A 20,160-nucleotide genomic window follows, 5' to 3' on the forward strand; every position below is an offset into this window, starting at 1 on the left:
ACAGTCCATGGTTTTATTTGTATAGCAAAGAGTCATGGGCCCAGTGCCTGTTAACTGGGTATATAATGTCTAGACTCTTGAGCTTAGAGGCTCAAGGAAGGAATTCAAGAACCCCCTCTGCAGGAGTGCTGCGGTACTCAGAGAATCCCATGTGTGAAAAATTACACCGGCAAAAATTCCTTCCTCACATAAACAAGACCAGGGGAAAAGACAGGATATCTAGGAGGGAGTGGAAGCATTCTGAACTAGCTCAGCTTTATGGTACCTTATTTATTATTAAAATGACAATGTATATTTTGTAGGCAAATTTTATTGCACCAATTAACTCATTAACAACCTCTAGAGAGAAGCCAGCCTCCTTTGCAGGCTGGTTTGCTCAATTTTAATGACCCAGATAAGAGAAAATCAGTGTGCCAGGTTCTGGAAAAGGCCCAGGACTCTACGAACAACTTTGATTTATTCACTGCATCATCTCATAGAAAAGTGTGAATTGTGGATTAAAATAGAGAAGAATTCCTCAATACAAAGACGACAAAATAGGTATGGCTAATTTAAACCAGCAATGTTTATGGCATTCAAATTTAATAGAAAAAAAATCAGACTTGATTCCCTCCCCCTACCTCTTCTGAGTTGGAACAGGAGCTAGTTTATTCTAGAGACCACATTAGCCAAGCTGGCTGGGCTTTCTGACTGGGTAGAGTAATGTAAAGTGTGGGACAGGAAGGAATTTGAAGGCTAGCTCAGCCTCTAATGCACTGACTGTTTAATTGGCAACACTGATGTCATCTATGATATTCTGAATGACATCCGATGTGGTACCCTGGCCTCCAATGTCTGGAGTTTGGATGTCTTTGTTCTCCATGGATGCCAAGACTGCAATACGAATGGAGGTGGCAGAGGAATGGAACTTGAGGTAATCCAGAATGATACAACTTGCCAGCAGCATGGCAGTAGGGTTGGCCACATTTTTATTGGTTATAGTCTTGCCTGATTGCCTTGAGGCCATTTCAAACACCGCATATATGTGGCCATAGTTGGCACTAGGCACAAGGCCTGCTCCCCCAACCAACTCTGTGCAGACGTTATTGACAATGTTGCCATAAAGACTGGGCATCACCATGACATCAAACTGCTGGGGCCAGGATACCAGCTGCATGGTGGTGTTATCCACAATCACGCCCTCAAAAATGAGCTGAGGATAGCAGGATGCCACCTCCCTACAGCACTGGAGGAAGAGACCATCTCCCAGTTTCATGATGTTGGCCTTGTACACAGCCGTCACTTTTTCACACCCCATCTGCTGGGCCAGCTGGAAAGCATATTCAGCAACATGCAAAAGCTTGGCCTTAGGAATGATCTTTAAGGCTATCACTCCTTTCACACTCTCATGCTCCAGGTTGCTGTATTCACCCTCTGTGCTTTCCCGAACAACTAAGATGTCTGTGTCTTGTGCCTAGTTTCCACACCTAGTAGACTCTTAAAACGAATGACGCTGACATAGAGATCTAGAGTACCGCGAAACACACTGTTTTGTGATTTGTGAGATGGTGGTAGGTTGTAGTCAGTTTCAAAGTTACCCTTCAAGGCCACGTGGTTTTGATGGACTGCCATGATGGCACTGTGAACTTCTTCCTCTTCACTAGAAGTGGAGGTAATCTGCACTTCCTCAAAGTCCACGGGCACACACACATGTCTGAACACATTCTTGTTGCACAGCATAAGTTCAGGTCCAATGCCATCCCCAGGAATCATAGTCACAGTGTGTCACCCACCATACTTAGCTGCTGGAGGAATGTTGTGTTTAAAAGAGAAGCTCCTCAGCGAGGTCTCATGGCCAAGGAAAATCTCCCAAGAGTGGCCTAGAATAGTTGGTGGGAACATGGCCTTCACAGAGCACCTGGCAGCTGTCAGCATCTTCAGTGCCATGATCCATAAGTAGAGATTTAATTTATGTAAAAATATGTGCTTTTCCTCTTGGCTTGAACTGGCTTCTTTTGGTGGAATTCTAGATCCCAAATTCTTGCCTCGGTCACAGTTGTCTCTCCTTCCTTGTACTCTATTTTGGACAGATATTCTACTGCAGTGAGAGACAGAGTACTAGTCACAAGGAGATGTGTTAGAGTAGAAAATACACTTTGGAATTGGACAATTCATTAAGCACATTCAATGTACCCATATGACATACTTAAAAAAAGACTTCATATTTTATAACTTTTAGGTTCACAGAAAAATTGAATGGCAGGTATAGAGATTTCCCATACAAAGATTTCCTTGCCTCAAAACTACAAGTCAGCCCTTCTGTTTATTTTTTTTCCCAGAAAGCTAGCTATTAAGCAAGTACCAGCACACCATTGTTAATACCTTCTCCCAAGTAATATGTTTCCTTCACTGGGATTAGCACTCATGTCAGGTCTGTCAGAAATTTAAATCTCTTTCTAATAAGTTCAAACAATTTATTATTCTCCATTAATTATATTAGGAAACAATCCAAGGGCCTATTTATAACTTCAATTACAGTTGTTTTAATTAATTAAAGCTATTGATGGGATCTGAAATTTGTTTTGGTAACAATTTAGTTCTTGATTACAGAAAACTTTCTATTGATATTATTTATCTTTATTACATTTGTTTTATAGTCCATCAACTTCTACCAATTTTTCTCAGTCATTTAACAATTAAACTTGAAAGTAATGCCCCCAAAAAAGATTTCCTTGCCTCTACAAAGGCACAGTCTCCCCAGCTATCAGGATCCTACACAGAGTGGTACATTTGTTCCAAATGATGACACTACAGTGACACCTCATTATCACCTAAAATCCATTGTTTAAATTAGGGCTCACTCTTCATGTTGCAAATTCTGAGTTTAGAGAAATGTATGACATATATCATCTAGTAGATTCATATAGAGTAGTTTCATAGCCCTAAAAATCCTCTCTGCTTTGTCTCTTCATGCCTCCCTCTCTGCAACCACTGGTAACCACCTATCTCCTTAGAGTCTCCAGAGTTGTGCATTTCCCAGAATGTTGTATAATTGGGATCATACACTCTGTAGCCTTTTCAGATTGGCTTCTTTGACTTAGTAATATGCATTAGAATTTCCTCCATGTTTTTTCATGGCTCTGTAATGCATTTCTTTTTTGCACTGAATAAAATTCCATTGTCTAGGTGTACCACAGTTTATCTATTCACCTACTGAAGCACGTCTCGGTTGTTCCCAAGTTTTGTGAATGATAAACAAAGCTACTATAAACATCCATGTGCAAATTTTGTGTGGACATATGTTTTCAGCTCATGAGGGTGAATAGCAAGGAGCAGAGTTGCTGAATCGTATGGTAAAAGTATGCTCAGTTTTGTCAGAAGCTGCTAAACTGTCTTCCAAAGTGGCTGTACCATTTTGCATTCCCACCAGCAATGAATGAGAATTCCTGCTGTTCCATATCCTTGCCAGCATTGGTGCTGTCAGTGTTCCAGATTTTGGCCATTCTAATAGGTTTGTAGTGGTATCTCGTTGTTTTAATTTTCATTTCTCTGATGACATATGATGTGTAACATCTTTTCATATGCTTATTTGCCATCTGTATATCTTCTTTGATGAGATATCTGTTAAGGTTTTTGCCAATTTTTAAAATCAAGTTATTTGTTTTCTTACTGTTGAGTTTTAAGGGCTCTTTGTACTTTAGATAACAGTTCTTTATCAGATGTGCCTTTTAAAAATAATTTCTCCCAATCTGTGGCTTGTCTTCTCATTCTCTTGACAAAGTCTTTTTGCAGAGCAGAAGATTTTAATTTTAGTGAAGTCTAGTTTATTATTTCTTTCATCGATCCAGTCTTTGGTGTTGCATCTAAAAAGTCATCACCATACCCAAGGTCATCAATAACAGATTTTCTCCTAGAAGTTTTGTAGTGTTTCATCGTACATAGAAGTCTATGGTCCATTTTAAGTTAATTTTGGTGAAGTGTTTGAGGCCTGTGCCTAGATTAATTTTTTGTATATGTTGATGTCCAGTTTTTCCAACACCATTTGTTGAAAAGACTCTCTTTATTCCATTGTGCTGCATTTGCTCCTTTGCCAAAGATCAATTAACTATTTACATGGGTCTGTTTCTGGGCTATTATCTTCCATTGGTTTATTCATCTGTTCTTTTGCCAACACCACAGTGTCTTGATTAGTGTAGCTTCACAGTAAGTCTTGAAGTCAAAAACTGTCAGTCCTCCAGCTTTGTTCTTCTCCTTCAATGTTGTGTTGGCTATTCTGGGTCTTTGGCTTCTACATACAAGCTTTGGAATCAGTTTATCAATATCTACAAAATAACTTTCTGGTATTTTGATTACGTTTGCATTGAATCTTGGAAAGAGTTGATATCTTGGAAACTTAACAATATTAAGTTTTCCCATCCATCAATATGGAATGTCTCTCAATTTATTTAATACTTCTTTAATTTCATTCATCAGAGTTTCATAGTTTTCCTCATATAGATCTTATATATATGTTGTTAACGTTTATACCTAAGTATTTCATTTTGGAAATGTTAATGTAAATGATACTGTGTTTTTAATTGAAAACTGGTGTGTAAGAAAGCAATTGACTTTTGTATATTAACCTAGTAACCTGCAATCTTGCTGTAATCACTTATTAGTTCCAGGAGGTTTTTCTGTTGATTCTTTCAGGGTTTCTACATTGATGACATTGTCATCTGAAAATGAAGACAGTTTTATTTCTTCTTTTTCAATCTGTATACTTTTTATTTCCTTTTCTTGTCCTATAGTATTCGCTGGAAATTCCAGGGTAATACTGCAAAGGAGTGGTAAAAGGGGGACATCCTTGCCTTGTACCTGATATTACTGGAAGAGCTTTGTGTTTCTCATCATGAAGTATGATGTCAGTTGTAGATTATTTGTAGGTATTCTTTATCAAGTTGATGCAGTTTTTCCTCTACTTCTAGTTTACCGAGAGCTTTGTATAATGAATGGGTGTTGAATTTTGTCAAATGTTTTTTTGCATCTATTGATAGGATCATGTGATTTTTCTTTTTTAGCCTGTTGAAGTGATGGATTACATTAATTGATTTTTGAATGTTGAAACAGCCCTGCATAACTGGGATAAATATCACTTGATTATGGTGTATGTCTTTTTATACATTGTTGGATTCAATTTGCTAATATTTTGTTAAGAAGTTTTGTACCTATGTTCATGAGAGATACTGGTCTGTAGTTTTCTTTTCCTGTAATGCCTTTGTCTGCTTTTGTTACCAGGGTAATGTTGGTTTCATAGACTAAGTTATAAAGTATTCCTCTTGCTTGTGTCTTCTGAAATATATTATAGGGAACTGGTATAATTTCTTCCTCAAGAGTGTGGTAGAATTCACCAGTGAACACAACTGGGACTGGGGATTTCCATTTTGGAAGGTTATTAATTGTTGAGTCAGTTTTAAAAATATATATAGGCCTCTTCAGATTGTTTCTTCTTGTGTGTTTTGTCAAGGAATTAGTCCATTTCACCTAGGTTATCAAATTTGTGAGTGAAAAGTTGTTCTTAGTATTCTTTTATTATCTTTTTAATGCCCATAGGATCTATAGTGATGTCCCTCTTTTCAGACAGTAGTAATTTATGTCCTTTTTTTCTTTTTTTTTTGTGTTAGCTTGACTAGAGGCTTATCAATTTTATTGAAGTTTTCGGAGAATCAGCTTTTGGTTTCATTGATTTTTCTCTATTGATTTTTTTTCTTTTCAATTTCATTGATTTCTGCTCAAATTCTTAAGATTTCTTTTTCTCTGCTTACTCTGGATTTAACTTGCTCTTCTTTTTCTAGTTTCCAAAGGTGAAAGCTTAGATTATTGATTTTAAATCTTTCTTCCTTTCCACTACATGCATTTATTACTATGTATCTCCCCCTAAGCACTGTTTTCACCACATCCCATGAATTTTGTTGTGTTTTCATTTTCATTTTGTTCAAAATATTTTAAAAATTTCTTTTGCGATTTCTTCTTTGACCCATATGTTATTTAGAAATGTGTTGTTTAATCTCCACATTTAATTGGGGATTTTTTCAGCTATCTTTCTATTACTGGTTTCTAATTTAATTCCGTTGTGGTCTGAGTGCAGACATTGTATGATCTCAATTTTTTTGGATTTGTTAAGGTGTGTTCTATGGCCCAGAATGTGGTCTTGGTGAATGTTCTATGTGAACTTGAGAAGACTGTGTATTATGCTGTTGCTGGATAAAGGAATCTACAAATGTCAATTATACCCAGTTTACGATGACACTGTTGAGTTCAACTATGTCTTTACTGATTTTCTGCCTGCTGGAGTTTGTTCCTTTTATTGTTAACTTTTTAAGAAACTGCTAAACACTTCCCCAAAATGGTTATACCATTTATATCCCTACCAATGTAAGAGAATTACAGCTTCACATCTTCATCAATACTTGGTATTACTGTACTTCTATTTTAGCCATTCAAATAGGTTTTGGTGGTAGTGTCTCACTATGTTTTTGATTTGTGTTTCCCTTCTCACTATGATATGGAGTGTCTTTTAATATATTCTCCCAGACCAGAGCTACAAGCATTAACATCTGATATTTCTAGAAATCAACCACTCAACCCTGGAAGGCAGGCAAACTCTTAGATTCCCAAAGCTATACCAGTTATGCACTTTAACTGAAAATTAAGCATATCTTTAATTTTAAGCCAGCCACAATCCCATTCTCACTTAACTTTCGGGCACCACCACCCCTGATGTAGGTTAGCGGTTGTTTGGGGAGGTCAGTGGCTTATTTACGAAGACTTCCAAAGGCTGTCAAAATTCAAGAAGATGAAGATGCAGACTTAATAGTGGCTACCACTATGTAACACTTGCCACATTTAAGGTACTGTGCTGAATATTTTATATACATCACCATAATCCGCCAAGGTAGGCATTATACTTCCCATTTTACAGATGAAGAAACTGGCTAACACAGGTTCTACAAATTCATATATTGTGAAGGAACAGAGAATGGCAACAGGTGAGGTGAATATTTCTAGGGTCCTAGAGGCCTAGGCCAGTTTCTCATACTTGATCACCCTAGGATCTCATTGAAATGCAGGCACTAATTCAGTACTTCTAGTGAGGGAGGGGAGCAGAGTCTTCATTTTCAAGTTGCTCCCTAGTCATACAGATTCTACCGGCCTCTTATCACACTTTGAGTAGCAAGGGCCTGTATTTACATCCTCACAAGGTCCGGGCAAGTCGGGGCCAGCATGTGGTGTACTTAGAGGCTACTGGGAATAAAGGAAAGAAGCAGTACTGCTCCTTTCTAAAAACTGATATAAAATGGCTATAAAGTAGGAGCCAGCTGGGTACCTGCTTGCCACCTAATATGGCATGTAATATGGATAACAGCTGGGTACCTGCTTGTCACCTAATATGGCATGTAATATGGATAACAGCTGGGTACCTGCTTGTCACCTAATATGGCATGTAATATGGATAACAGCTGGGTACCTGCCTGCCACCTAGTATGGCATGTAATATGGATAACAGCTGGGTACCTGCTTGCCACCTAGTATGGCATGTAATATGGATAACAGCTGGGTACCTGCTTGCCACCTAGTATGGCATGTAATATGGATAACAGCTGGGTACCTGCTTGCCACCTAGTATGGCATGTAATATGGATAACAGCTGGGTACCTGCTTGCCACCTAGTATGGCATGTAATATGGATAACAGCTGTCCCCCACCAGCGCCTGAGGCTAGAGCAGATGATAATGCCAGGAGAGGATGCTGGCAGAAAACTAAACAGACCCAACTACACAATTTTGTTTCAACCAATGGGCCACCCTTACATACACCCCAATCTTCTTCCTAACCCTGGAAAGGACATAAATCTTTTAAAGGTATGGATAAAGAAGGAAGGAAGCCCTGAGACTGGGAGTATAAACTGGATACTGATTGAGATTTTAATAGCTAGACTGACCTATAAACATCCCCAGATATTAGAAAAAGTTCTTAGCCTCAATGGGACAAAATTATGATATGTATATTCCAACATGCAGATATAAGAACAACAAGAGTGCCATGGTTTCACATATTTGAGTGGTAAGAATTAAACGAAGTCTATTTTAAGTGTGACGCTGAGAGAGTAAATGGGTTTAAGTAAGGAAGAGATATAATACAAGTTGCATTTAAAAAATGATCCTCTGGGAAGCAATTTGCAGAATAAATAATAAGGTGACTATTCTGGTGGCAAGGAGGCCAATTAACAGGCAATCACTGTGGTTCTCAAAAAGTGATCCCCAAACCAGCAGAATCAGGACCACCCTGAACTGCTAAGAAACGTAATCTCTTGTAACTATCCCTAGACATACTGAACCTGGAAGTCTGCAGTTGGGAACCCAACAATCTGTGTTTTAATGCTTCCGATGCATGCTGAAATTTGAGAACCACTGGGCTATGAAATGGTTCCAACAGGAAATGATGAGCAGTTGTACTAAGATGAAGGCAGTGAGGAAGGAGAGAAATACTTTCAGAGATATTTAGGAGATAAACAGGACTAGGCTATTGACCTGGGAGACATGGAATATTATTCTTAATGTTCTTAATGAACTGGGTGACTGATAATATAATCGATGAAAATGATGTACAACACTGAAAAAAGAGCAGTTGCGTTGGGGAAATAGGATAGAAAACGAGTTCAGTTTCAGACATGATGTGTTTGGGGAGCTGTAAGACATCCACATAAAGATGCCTGGTGGGTGGCTTAATAAATAAGTCTGCAGCTCCAGAGAAAGGATTGTGGGTGATGACAGAAATTCAGGAGTCATCAACTTATGGGAGAAAGTTAACCACACAAAAGTATATGAAATAGCCTCAAGCAGAGGTTTTCAACGTTGCTTCTGCCATGACAGATGGTGAATGGCATTCATATGAGACATGTTCCCAGGAGTATACTCAGATTGTAATGAAAAGCAAACACACACACACGTATGAACAAAAGTAGTTGGCCAAATAAACCACGGAATTCCCAAGCTGTTTATATAGGACATATTTACAAGAGCATTTTACCTGCAAATGATTAGTAAAGCCGTCTGTTTACTCATCTCAAACATGTAAAGTCATCTAGTTACTGATCTCAAACATGACTTCTTTTTGAGGGAAAAAAATATATATGGATAATCTAATATAAAAGTTACATAAAATTATATTTTAAAGACCAAATTCAGACCTCTACAGTTAATATTTAAAAAGTAAGCATGTACTAACAAAGAAAAATAATTCATATTTTATGGTTAAAAAGTATAGCACATAATAGTTATGTTTATTCATGATGTTAATATAAATGGTATTACTGCACGTGTCCTTTGGATAATCACACTACCTGTGACTGGGAAACTGTAACTAGAGCCTCCTTCTCATTTCTGTGCTATGCAGATAAAGATGCATGCTTTCTTCATCTCTCTTCCTTTTTCAAAAAGTATCCATGGGTAAAATCAAGGAAACAAATACAAGTATAAATCCACAGTTTACAATTATAGTATTTCAAAATTGCTCTACCAATGCCACATCAATAAGCACAGTTCCTGGGTATTTTCAGCAAACACAAAATAGGCTATGAATTATGAGCAATTCACTTCCAGCTAACTCTGATTCCACTTTTCCCCACACCAACAAGCCCGCACCATTGAAATGCAAATGAGTGAATATGACACCCTTATAATGGTAACTCTGAGGTGAGTCTAATTATTAAAAATGTAAATCATTCACAGGAGCTTGTAACTCAACACTTATGAATAAGTGAGTGGTTTTGACATATGTCGTAACTGATTGTGACACTGTAATGTGTCATATGTCACTAAGGTCAAGAAGTACTAGGCGAGGGCTTCCCTGGTGGCGCAGTGGTTGAGAGTCTGCCTGCCGATGCAGGGGGCACAGGTTCGTGCCCTGCTCTGGGAAGATCCCACATGCCGCAGAGCAGCTGGGCCCGTGAGCCATGGCCACTGAGCCTGCGCGTCCAGAGCCTGGGCTCCGCAATGGGAGAGGCCACAACAGTGAGAGGCACTTGTACCACAAAAAAAAAAAAAAAAAAGTACTAGGCTAGAAAGATGACTGTAGACAAAGCACAGAAAAATTATGAAGACAAAACTGGGGACCATCAGTCTTCGAACCATGAGAGGAATAGAGATGAAGTGATCTGGGAGGCAGGAGGAGAAAAGAGTGAAAAGGATGTCATAGAAGCCAAGAGAAGTGTAACACTCAAGGAATGAATTGTCAGCAGTATCAACATCCTTTGAGAGGTTAAGTAAAATTAGAAGAATGATGGGGTCACTGACCACAACCATGAGGCTGTACAGGTTAGTGATTGTGAGCACTGGCTCAAAAGCCAAACTGTCTGCCACATATAACCTCTGTAACCTTTGTAATTTTCATAACTTCTTTTGGAACTTATATTCTAGTGGGAGTAGACAGCAAAAAATACATGAATGATAGACGGACAGATAAATGGATACAGAGATAGATAAATATATAAACAAGCAAGAAACAAACACATAAGTGGATCTTTTAATGTCAGCAGAGAGAAATGCTATGTAACAAATATAAAACCTGTTGCCTTCAAGGAGCTTGCATTCTAGGCAGAGTTAAATGGAATGAATATAGGTGGAATACAAACTGGCAGTGGATGGTAAATGATTCCTGAGTGACCCAGCTGGGAAGTGGAAATGCACAGGATGGACTGACCATGTATATGGGTAGGGATGGTGAGGGAAAGTGTTTCAGACACATCTGAAAGAAGGGCTAGCAGCAGGTAAGTACAGAGGGAAGGAGAAGATTTCTGAGATGGAGGCAAAATTGAAAGGCCTGTAGGGTACACTAAACATTGCCATTCACCTGAAAGGAAAGGTTTATGTAGGAAAACAGTGGTAGACAAATGGAGAAAGTACACTGGGGTCAGAGGGTGTAGGACCCTGAATGGCAAATCTAAGAAATTTATGAGACCTTGAAGGCAGGAGAGAAACATTCAGGATTTTTGAAATCAAAATAAAAGGTTTTGAAAGATACCCCTTTAAAAAGGAAAACATGCACTTAAAAAAAGAGACAGTAAATTTTCAAGGCACAAGACCATTTATATCAAAGCTTTGCCTTAAAGAAAGCAAAATTTTAAAATACACACCCACTCCCACCTATCTGCACATACACTCTTTAGAAAACTCTTAATATCCATTTCATGTTGTGCTACAGAACCAACTGATTATGAACATTGTTTTATCAATAATTTTCTAAAAAAGATCAATGCGCAGAGACATAATTTGCTCCATTTTCTCTGTTGCACAATTAATGCAATTTCTCACCTGTCATTCCATCGCTATTCAATAACCACTGAAGAGCTGACAGATGCATAGTTCTCACAGAGGACTGTGGAGAGCCAGATTTAAAGTAATCCAGGGCTTCCCTGGTGGCGCAGTGGTTGAGAGTCCTCCTGCCGATGCAGGGGACACGGGTTCGTGCCCCGGTCTGGGAAGATCCCACATGCCGCAGAGCGGCTGGGCCCGTGAGCCATGGCCACTGAGCCTGCGCGTCCGGAGCCTGTGCTCCACAGCGGGAGAGGCCACAGCAGTGAGAGGCCCGCACACCATAAAAAAAAAAAAAAAAAAAAGTAATCCAGAGATGTCCTCCTTGTTTTCCAAAAGGGGATACATATTGTACAATACTGAATTGGCTGTAGAAGTCCGTGTTTGAGGAAGAGCTACACTTATTCTTACACTAAGAAGAGCTTTTCAGATACAGTTTTCATTTAGTAAAGGAAAAACTCCCACCCTGCCAAAAGGATATTTAGGTAGGGGTGGGGAGTCACATTATTCTTTTCTGGGGTGAGAATCAGGTTGGCTTTTGAATGAAACAGTAAAGTTTAGAGTCAAGTCATAAAACTGACGCTTAAGCAGCAACTTTGGCCTTTCTGGAAAGACAGGTGAAGACTCAAGATTACAGGTTAATTGGAAACAGCTTTTTATCTTCCCTTCTGACTCAACTTTACAGCCACATGAACAACTCTATTAAACACTTTTGCTATTACCTAGGGCATTAACTATGCCATTCAATTCTCTCTGCTGGCCTGGGAGGATTGTTGTCTTCCAAGAACTATTCACGAGTATAATCATTATATTGTTCTTGAAGGCTCTGTATTTCAGAGGTTTCCCTTTGAACCAGGATCTGGCAAGAGAATCTCTTTGTGTTAATAATGACTAGATGCATGAGTTAACAAAGTCCTCTCTGTTACACCTATCTCAGTTTTTAGTTCAAAACATACACACACACACATTCCACAACTGTTGACACAAGCTGAGGTAAACATACACTGTGGGTTTTCTTAAAAATTCCCAATTAGCCTGAAATCATAGTCCCTATAAAGCACACTTCATACTTGTTAACCCAGCATGACCCAGTGACCCAAGTTTTGCAATCAGGTTATTATAATAACTACAGAATCTGGAAATTAGAGGGGACTTTCTGAAGCCAGCTATTTTAGCCAGCTGGTTTATCCGCTGTCAACATTACAAAGTAGGTGTGATTACACTAATCTAAAAAACCTTCTCCAAAGGATTCCCTCCAGTCTCCCCATCCCTGGCCTGCAAATGTTCTCCCTTCATTCAAGATGGACAACAGCCTCTACTGGGCACCATATCCAAGGCTGTGTGTTTGGTAGCACTTTATCTCCATCTGCAAAATGCAACTAGGAGGTAGGTGTTTTATTTTCATTTTATAAATAAACATAGTGATATGCCAAGAGGATAAGCAACTCTTATTAAGTTAGCAGAAGATTCAAACTCAAGTCTCTTCCCCCTAAGCTTGTGCTCGTTCCCCTGCATCATGCTGCTTTTTCTCTCCTGTGCTTCTACATGTCTCCATGTGCAACCTTCCCCCACCCACTCGTATCCCTGAGAAGGGAAGGAAGACTCTCACACAAGAACCAAATCACCATGGTAGACGTTCAGGCATCTAACAGATAAACTGATGATTATGCAAAACTAAAAATATCCACAAAGAAATTTCCAAGTAAAGATGCTTAAATGCATGTACTTGCATCTGCTCCTTCCTGAAATCCCACTACGTTTCTATTTCAATTTTTATTTTTTGTCTTTAAATTGTAAAACTACAAGGGCAATGAGAATGACAGAGAAGACAAGACAATTTTGTAAACTGGAAAGCAGATGAAGGAGTGATGACTGACTTTTCAGATGTGATAAAGCTGAATCCTAAACACTCAGAGAGAAAAGCCAAGAAACCATTTGTTTTGCAACACAGAACCCCAAAGCCTCAGGAACTGGCAACAACAGATACCCCTGAGAGTGGCAGGTAAAGGTGGGTGGAAAGTCTCTTTAAGAAACAAACACCCAGATCATCTTCCTTATTCTGCTCAGTTACATGACTGCCCCCAGCCACCAACCTAGCAGAAAGAACGGACATTTATGCTCTGCTCTGGGGAACACTATGCACAACTAAATGCAAGTTCCATGCTGAATTGAGGGGAAATAAGTGAAAGTTTATACAGCAAACAGAGTGCGGACAGGTGGACTTAGATTCCCTGGATAGGAGTTTTGAAGAGCAGTTTCTAAGAAAACCAACTACTAAAAATAAAATATTTAAAGATAGTGACAATCGACTGATTCTCAAGAGAATGGACCAGACCATCCTATACTGAATTTCACTGTCAACCATCACATCTCCATTTGCACAGAACTTTCAATTCATGTGTTATTATCCATATGTTAAGTGAGTGAAGAGCCAGGTTCAAACATGTGGAAAAGCTTCTGACATAAAAGACAGAAGCCAAAGCAAATCAGTAGACAGAAGCAATGAGGAGGATACAGGGACTCCATTAAGAGAACATTTCTGATACTCATATCAGATAAAATAGACTTTAAAATAAAGAATGTTACATGAGACAAGGAAGGGCACTACATAATGATCAAGGGATCAATCCAAGAAGAATATATAATAATTATAAATATATATGTACCCAACATAGGAGCACCTCAATACATAAGGCAACTACTAACAGCTATAAAAGAGGAAATCGACAGTGACAAATAGTGGGGGACTTTAACACCTCACTTACACCAATGGACAGATCATTCAAAATGAAAATAAATAACGAAACAGAAGCTTTAAATGACACAATAGATCAGATAGATTTAATTGATATCTATAGGACATTGCATCCAAAAACAGCAGATTACACTTTCTTCTCAAGTGCGCATGGAACATTCTCCAGGATAGATCACATCTTGGGTCACAAATCAAGCCTCAGTAAATTTAAGAAAATTGAAATCATATCAAGCATCTTTTCTGACCACGACGCTATGAGATTAGAAATGAATTACAGGAAAAATACGTAAAAAACACAAACACAAGGAGGCTAAACAATACGTTACTAAATAACCAAGACATCACTGAAGAAATCCAAGAGGAAATCAAAAAATGCCTAGAGACAAATGACAATGAAAACACGATGATCCAAAACCTATGGGATGCAGCAAAAGCAGTTCTAAGAGGGAAGTTTATAGCTATACAAGCCCACCTCAAGAAACAAGAAAAATCTCAAGTAAACCATCTAACCTTACACCTAAAGGAACTAGAGAAAGAAGAACAAACAAAACCCAAAGTTGGCAGAAGGAAAGAAATCATAAATATCAGAGCAGAAATAAATGAAATAGAAACAAAGAAAACAATAGCAAAGATCAATAAAACTAAAAGATGGATCTTTGAGAAGATAAACAAAATTGATAAACCATTAGCCAGACTCATCAAGAAAAAGAGGGAGAGGACTCAAATCAATAAAATTAGAAACGAAAAAGGAGAAGTTACAACAGACACCGCAGAAATACAAAGCATCCTAAGAGACTACTACAAGCAACTCTGTGCCAATAAAAAGGACAACCTGGAAGAAATGGACAAATTCTTAGAAAGGTATAACCTTCCAAGACTGAAGCAGGAAGAAACAGAAAATATGAACAGACCAATCACAAGTAATGAAATTGAAACTGTGATTAAAAATGTTCCAGCAAACAAAAGTCCAGGACCAGATAGTTTTACAAGTGAATTCTATCAAACATTTAGAGAAGAGCTAACACCCATCCTTCTCAAACTCTCCCAAAAAACTACGGAGGAAGGAACACTCCCAAACTCATTCTATGAGGCCACCATCACCCTGATACCAAAACCAGACAAAGATACTACAGAAAAAGAAAATTACAGACCAATATCACTGATGAATATAGATGCAAAAATCCTCAACAAAATACTAGCAAACAGAATCCAACAACACATTAAAAGGATCATACACCATGATCAAGTGGGATTTATCCCAGGGATGCAAGGATTCTTCAATATATGCAAATCAATCAATGTGATACACCATACTAACAAATTGAAGAATAAAAACCATATGATCATCTCAATAGATGCAGAAAAAGTTTTCGACAAAATTCAACACCCATTTATGACAAAAACTCTCCAGAAAGTGGGCATAGAGGGAACCAAACTCAGTGTAATAGAGGCCAGATATGACAAACCGACAGCAAACATCATTCTCAATGGTGAAAAACTGAAAGCATTTCCTCCAAGATCAGGAACGAGACAAGGATGTCCACCCTCACCACTATTATTCAGCATAGTTTTCGAAGTGCTAGCCACAGCAATCAGAGAAGAAAAAGAAATAAAAGGAATACAAATTGGATAAGAAGAAGTAAAACTGTCACTGTTTGCTGATGACACGATACTAAACATAGAGAACCTTAAAAATGCTACCAGAAAACTACTAGAGCTAATCAATGAATTTGGTAACGTTGCAGGATACAAAATTAATGCACAGAAATCTCTTGCATTCCTATACACCAATGATGAAAATTCTGAAAAAGAAATTATGGAAACACTACCACTTGCCACTGCAACAAAAAGAATAAAGTACCTAGGAATAAACCTACCTAGGGAGACAAAAGGCCTGTATTCAGAAAACTATGATACTGGTGAAAGAAATTAAAGATCATACCAAGAGATGGAGAGATATACCATATTCTTGGATTGGAAAAATCAATATTGTGAAAATGACTTTACTACGCAAAGCAGTCTACAGATTCAATGCAATCCCTATCAAATTATTTTTTACGGAACTAGTACAAATCATCTTAAAATTTGTATGGAGACACAAAAGACCCCGAATAGTCAAAGCAGCCTTGAGGAAAAAAAACGGAGCTGGAGGAATCAGACTCCCTGACTTCAGACTATACTACAAAGCTACAGTAATCAAGACAATATGGTACTGGCACAAAAACAGAAACATAGATCAATGGAACAAGATAGAAAGCCCAGAGATAAACCCACACACTATGGTCAACTAATCTATGACAAAGGAGGCAAAGATATACAATGGAGAAAAGACAGTCTCTTCAATAAGTGGTGCTGGGAAAACTGGACAGCTACATGTAAAAGAATGAACTTAGAACACTCCCTAACACCATACACAAAAATAAACTCAAAATGGATATGAGACCTAAATGTAAGACCAGGCACTATAAAAGTCTTAGAGGAAAACATAGGAAGAACACTGTATGACATAAATCACAGTGAGATCTTTTTTGATCCACCTCCTAGAGTAATGGAAATAAAAACAAAAATAAACAAATGGGACCTAATGAAACTTCAAAGCTTTTGCACAGCAAAGGAAACCATAAACAAGATGAAAAGACAACCCTCAGAATGGGAGAAAATATTTGCAAATGAATCAACAGACAAAGGATTAATCTCCAAAATATATATGCAGCTCAATATTAAAGAAACAACCCAATCCAAAAATGGGCATAAGATCTAAATAGACATTTCTCCAAAGAAGACACACAGATGGCCAAGAAGCACATGAAAAGCTGCTCAACATCAGTAATTATTAGAGAAATGCAAATCAAAACTACAATGAGGTATCACCTCACACCAGTTAGAATGGGCATCGTCAGAAAATCACAACAAATGCTGGAGAGGGTGTGGAGAAAAGGAAACCCTCTTGCACTGTTTTTAGGAATGTAAATTGATACAGCCACTATGGAGAACAGTATGGAGGTTCCTTAAAAAACTAAAAATAGGGCTGCCCTGGTGGTGCAGTGGTTGAGAGTCTGCCTGCTGATGAAGGGGACACGGGTTCGTGCCCCGGTCCGGGAAGATCCCACATGCCGCGGAGCGGCTGGGCCCATGAGCCGTGGCCGCTGAGCCTGCACGTCCATAGCCTGTGCCCTGCAATGGGAGAGGCCACAACAGTGAGAGGCCCGCATACCGCAAAAAAAAAAAAAAACTAAAAATAGAATTACCATATGATCCAGCAATCCCACTACTGGGCATATACCCAGAGAAAACCATAATTCAAAAAGACACATGCACCCCAATGTTCATTGCAGCACTATTTAAAATGGCCAGGTCATGGAAGCAACCTAAATGCCCATCGACAGATGAATGGATAAAGAAGATGTGGTACATATATACAATGGAATATTACTCAGCCATAAAAAGGAACGAAATTGAGTCACTCGTTGAGACGTGGATTGTCCTAGAGACTGTCATACAGAGTGAAGTAAGTCAGTAAGAGAAAAACAAATATTGTATATTAACGCATGTATGTGGAACCTAGAAAAATGGTACAGAATAACCGGTTTGCACGGCAGAAGTTGAGACACAGATGTAGAGAACAAACGTATGGACAGCAAGGGGAGAAAATCGCGGTGGGGTGGGGATGGTGGTGTGCTGAATTGGGCGATTGGGATTGACCTGTATACACTGATGTGTATAAAATTGATGACTATTAAGAACCTGCAGAATAAAAAAAGAAACAGAAAACAACTAATACTAAACTTTCTTTGGGTTATTTGTATGAAAATATGTTAATATAAATTTTCAGGCATGACATGAAATTTCCAGAAATCTTATATGTTGTGTTATAATAAGTCATAATTCTAGTTATTACTTTAAAATGTATATCTCAGAAATAACTAAATTTCCTTGTCAATTGCATTACTATGAACTTTCATCAAATCTTTAACCGTGGTCATTTTTAAGTCTTTTGTCATTTACAGACAGTTCTGGGTGTGCTCTGATGCTTTTGCAAACATGTTCCTATAAAAGGGTTTCATCTTCAAGGAATTCGTGGAGAAGACTCTGACAAGTACAGCTTTCTGGTAGCTGACTATACTGCTGAACTGAATGAAGAAGCATTTTCAGAACTCTAATGGAAAACTGATGAATTCATAAAAGTGCTAACAAAAGATCAAGATGAAAAAAATTAATTACATGGGACTGAGTGAACTGATGAGGATGATTATAATTTTTGTGACTTTCTATTTGAATAAAAAATAAAAATCCCACAAGGACTCAGAGGCAAAAAATATACAAATTAATTTTCACTGCAAAGTAAAGGAGCTGTTACAGTGGAGGATTACTGGACTGAATGTCAATATTCTGACATAGTATGAGGGTGTTTCGTGTTTGGTAATTGCAATCATTGTTGCTTTTGTTGTGGTCATCCATTTACAGTGCTTGGTGTCAGTTTATTTAACTCTTGTAAAAAATAAAATACAGTGTGTGTGTGTGTGTGTGTGTGTGTGTGTGAAAAACAAAACAAAACCAAAAAAAAATTATGAATATCTAGATTGAAAAGGTCCATTGCGTGCCCAACAAAGTGAAGGAAAACTATCCCATATCATCAGGAAATTTAAAACAGCCAGTTACAGAAAACAAAGGCTAAAATGTCAGAAAGACATTGGACTTCTCAAATTCCATACTGGAGCCTAGAAGACAATGTAAGAATGCCTTCAAAATTCTGAGAAAGGAAAATTATTTACAACCTAAAATATAAAGTCTTTTTAAACTGTCAGTCAAGGATGAAGGTAAAATTATCTACTAGACACGTACCTTTTGCTTACTATATGCCAGACAGTTTCCTAAGCAATTTTTTAAGTATTCATGCATTTAATAAAAGTAAGTCTCAAAACTTTTCTCCCATGTACCCTTCCTCATATAATTAATGGAGAATGTACTCCATCAAGCCAGAGCAGTAAACCAGGAAAGAATATGCCTGGTATATTGGAACAGGGGCTACCACCCCAGGGAGGCAAAGGGGGTCCCCAGTATCATGATAAAGAGCAATTCCCAGGAGATGAGCTATGCCGTGAGCCTATAAGTCAGTCGACCTTTGGAGGAGATTTATTCAAGAACATGAAAGTGTTAATGTCTTTGAGGGCATTTATATAACTGGTGAGAGTTTGGGAATAAATTATGATAAATCCACAGTAAACTAAGGAAGAAGACGAATAAACTAAATGATTACTAACAACAGGGGAGCCAAGAATTGTGCAAGAAAGGAAACCAAGGGTACCTGATAGTAATTCATTTACCAATAGCATGCACATGGTCACGATCACATAAATGCCGAATATTGGTCTAACGATAAGATGCATGCTGAGGTGTGCAGAAGAGAGCCAAATCCCCCTTATATGATGGAAAGTCAATAAAAAATGCCAAAGTTGGAAATATAAAGAAGTAGCAAAGCCATGTGCTATTTAGAGATATGGACAAAAACACCAAAAAAAGAATGTTAAAATCATTCAAAGTGGTTGCCTCTAGGGATAGGAAATGGGAAAAGTTTTCCAGGGGATAAATCATTTTTATAAATCCTTCTAGAACTGTTTAGCTCTTTAAGCTACATGTATGTATAAACTTGATAGAAATACAAATTAATTTTCAGTGTGCAGAGATTGTTCCTTTGAGGCAGCAAAGCATAAGGGTTAAAAGTCAACAGACTGCTTGGGTTCTAATCCTGGCTCTTTTACTTGTAACTATTTGACCTTGGGAAAACTGCTTCGAAATCTCTCTACCTCAGTTTCCTCCTGTATAAATGAGAATGATATCTTCCTCCCACAGTGTCATGAAGAATAAATGCATGCAATTTGAACAGTGCCCAGCTCAACGCATGTCTATGATCAGTATTACTAGTGTGAATGCCATATCTGAGGGTAATTTATATCAGTCTAAATAATAAAAGAATAATACTAAAACATGCCATTTCATTTTATTTTGATTCCAAATTGCACATATTGGCCCAAAAGTATAATGTAGGAAATTCTAAGAACCAACAAACTAACATTCTAA

General features: G+C 38.1%; 1 protein-coding gene and 1 pseudogene across 2 annotated transcripts in view; both read right to left on the bottom strand.

Annotated features, from left to right (window-relative positions):
- NELL1 (neural EGFL like 1) overlaps positions 1–20,160 on the bottom strand; it is an 853,841-nt gene that overhangs the window by 286,939 nt on the left and 546,742 nt on the right. The window lies entirely within an intron of this gene.
- Positions 669–2,960, bottom strand: LOC111179728 (isocitrate dehydrogenase [NAD] subunit gamma, mitochondrial pseudogene; annotated as a pseudogene).

Source organism: Delphinapterus leucas, chromosome 7, assembly GCF_059928025.1.
Source record: "Delphinapterus leucas isolate spDelLeu-1000000601 "Yukka" chromosome 7, BTC_Dleu_Yukka2, whole genome shotgun sequence".
Taxonomy (NCBI): domain Eukaryota; kingdom Metazoa; phylum Chordata; class Mammalia; order Artiodactyla; family Monodontidae; genus Delphinapterus; species Delphinapterus leucas.